We start from the raw sequence: 3671 nt of genomic DNA, 5'->3' as shown, positions 1-3671 counted from the left end.
ACCCAGTCCTTTTGCATGAATGCTTCTTATGGCAATGTTGTAAATTGCTGAATGAATATTTGGCAATTATTAACTTTGTATTTGTGCTAGTGAAACATTTATAAACCTGTTAATTCATTTGTTTATTTTAAAAATAGCTGCTCCACGCTTAAGGAGTGTAATAAACTACACAAATACTTGAAGCTGAAAATACGATGCTGGCTTTTGAGAATTTTCTTTGTTCAATTTTAGTATCCATTTGATCTCATATTTTTCCTCTCCTCTCCTCTCCTCTCCTCTCCTCTCCTCTCCTCTCCTCTCCATGATACACAATCTCAGTTTAGTGAAGACTGTAGAAGTAGTCCCTGGAGCAGAAGTTGTCCCTGCTTTCCTGATTTTGGTGTCACACCTGGGCTTAGGGGAGGAAATGGATATATTGTGTGGTCCTGAGGAGGTGCAGTAGCTCTGTTCTGTGGTGTTTTGATCTAGAAAGGAGGTTAGTGTGTAAGTACCTATAGTGTTCAGTGGCAGATTATCAGGGGTTTGCATTGCCATTTTGGATGTAGCTGCTTTAGGTATGTAAGTCTTTTGTTGGATCTAGCTCTAAGATATTAACAATGATTGTCATATAAGGCCTGAATTGTAAAGGCACTAGTATATAACGTAAAAAGAATGTTTTAATTCCTGTGCTCATCATCAGAAATGGGATGACATTTCCGAACTACTGAGCTAAGACAATATAAATCCTAACGCCATCCAATGATTCCTGGAAACGCAATGAAAGAAAGCAGGTAGGATGCTGTAGGGGCATCATCACTGAGGCTTTCATGGTCATTAGTAAGCAGAATAATTCGGAAACATTAAAAATCATTTTATTACATATTATAAACATGGACAGGTTAGGATTTTCATAATCAGCCTTCTTAATTATTTATTTTGCCTCAAAAATATAAAATAAGCGTCCTAAAAAGAAAAAGTAGAGCATATTTTGTCTGCAATATTTAGAAGTTTGTCAGCAGCACCATTCTACAGAAGGTGGCAAGGACGAAGGTTTTATTTTTCAACCACATTTGAAATGTGTGCATATGAGCAGATATGTCCACATTCATAGGCTGTGTAGCAACTCAGTGCTGACTGAGCTGAAGGTTCTCAGTGAAGTATCTTAGGTGAGACTATGAAGTCACTAGAACTGTTTACAAAAACAAGTTTAGGACAAAAGCACATCCAGAGTTTAAAGTCTGTCTGTCTCCAACATGAGCAGTAATACTACTAAGAGTCCTAAATCAGTCACTGGGCTGTTTAACTGCAGTAATGTGAATGCAGTTTGTCTGGCAGGAAGAGGTGCAGATGAGATTAGCACACAGCTTATGTAAAGCTGCAGCATCTTTGATAGGTTGAGTTCTCATAAACATAGTAATTTCTTTCTCACAGCTTCCCTTCACAGCTGGCAAAAGACTCCTGTTTCGAATTCAGACTTTGCAAAAGCCTGAAAATGCATCTGGGCTTGCCGAAGTTCTAGGGATTTCATTTCTTAGTTTACCTAAATCCATACTTCAGTCCAGAGGGCTTTGTAAACTGTACCAAATTGCTATAAAAAAACCTTAGCTTCCTGCACATATTTTTCTTTAGTTGTAGATGTCGTTGTGCTACCTGCTGTACAAAACAAAACAGAAAGATGCTGTGGCTTACCAAGTAGTGTTTGGAAGCACTCCAAGGCAAATGAACAGACCAAGCTCTAACCAGGACTTGCCCAACCACTAGAAAACTTTGTAAACTGTGAAAGAATGCAGTTTACTCTGTAATTTCTCCCTATAAAGTGTACAGACTAAAACCATCTTCACAGCCTGTGCAACGTGAGAATTATCTACGTGTTCTTTACCATCGATACTCTGGCAGTGAAGGAGTCAGCAGTCTGCTTTTTCTTCCACTTAAGCAAATGCCAAGAGCGGAGCTAAGCTTGAAGAGATGAGGAATCAAACATATTATTCCATGGCATCTGGGAATTAATCAGCACTTGTTTGACATTTGACCAATCTTACTCTTATTATATTGTTTCTTTTTCTGGAAAGGGACATGTTGTACCCTGAGTCAGAAGTACTTCCTCACTGAACTTACTGAATAACTTCTGAATTTATACAGAATCATAGAACCATTAAGGTTGAAAAAGACCACTAAGCCATCAGTCCATCCCCACCATGCTCACTAACCATTCCCTCAGTGCTACATTGACACACTTGAACACCTCCAGATACGGTGACTCCACCACCTCCCTGGGCAGCCTATGTCAGTGCCCAACCGCTCTATTTCTCCTAATATCCAACCTGAAATTTGACAAATAGTAAACATCCTGCAGGTGTTGCATTGCTATTTAATTTTATTATGGTATTGAGCATCCTTACTGTTTTTTTCCCTTTCTCTGAGTTACTTTAGTCACTGAGGCCTCTGGTTAAACCAAGCCTTAAACACACCAGGCATAGTTAAACAGAGCTCTCCAGGTTACCTTTGTGAGCCTTGTGCAGTTCATTGACAATGGAGTTTATTGTTGTAAAATTGATTTACTCTAATTAATCAAGCAATATACAGGCAACTTTGTAGTTGCCTGTGGCCACTGCAGTTCATTGCAAACATCATTAGCTGGACGTCTTTGTAGCTCTCCTCCTTGAACAGCAAACTCCAGGTCGGGGGTGAGAAATGGGGGTGGGAATTGTGTGGATAGTTTGGGGAAAAAAAAAAGTCCCGTTTTGTAACCAACTGCTGCTCTCAACTTCTCAGTGAGAACTGAATGGTACTTGGCTGTGGCTATTTTTCTTGGTTACAGAATAAACGGGCCTATTTAAAATACTTGCAAAAATCAAATTAAGAGTTGTTAATTAACGTGCATTAAAATCTACTGCTCTGTCTAATGTCATGTTTAACCACAGTCTGTACACAGTTGATCGGAAACATTTTTTCCTACTCCAGAGCATATTGCATATTTAGCGGGTTTGAATGTGTAACCCCCAAGCAGCTAATGATATAACTAAACCATTTGCACGGAGTTGTAAGTGTTGTGTCAGGAGCCTGTTTCCAGCCCAACAGCAGATCAGCCAGGGTAGCGGTGTGTGTCGTGCGTATGCTCCACACATGGTGCTCAAGGCAGTTCTCACTGGGTTTTTCATTAAATAGCAGATATAAAGTGAACGTTTTAAGTATGAGTTGACCGTATTTGAAGCATAAGAGTGATGAAAGTGATGCATTATGTCACTGTAACATATTGACATTATCAATTATGTGTTATTAAACAGCTTAGCTAGCTGAATGATTTACCTTGCGTTTAACTGCCTTTTTCAATTAAAGGTAGCAAATGCTGTAGAACTGGGGCACAGCCATAGGAACCATATATTTTCTCCTGTTAACACCAGCGCTGCTGACATGCAAGTGATGGGAGTGTTGGCATTTTGCTGCAGGCTCTAATGGGCTAGTTTAAATGGTCTAAAAAAAAAAGTGATTAATGATTAGGAACAGGACTGTTACACAGCTTCACAGCTCTTTTCCTCAGCACGTTTCCATTTATGTCAACTAGCCACACACTTGGGAGGTGTTATTTCAAAGTAGTCAACACAGCTTTTCTTTCCTCTCTTTCTTTCTTTCTTTCTTTCTTTCTTTCTTTCTTTCTTTCTTTCTTTCTTTCTTTCTTTCTTTCTTTCTTTCTT

Source organism: Meleagris gallopavo, chromosome 1, assembly GCF_000146605.3.
Source record: "Meleagris gallopavo isolate NT-WF06-2002-E0010 breed Aviagen turkey brand Nicholas breeding stock chromosome 1, Turkey_5.1, whole genome shotgun sequence".
Classification (NCBI taxonomy): Eukaryota; Metazoa; Chordata; class Aves; order Galliformes; family Phasianidae; genus Meleagris; species Meleagris gallopavo.
Note: the sequence above shows the minus strand (reverse complement) of the source record.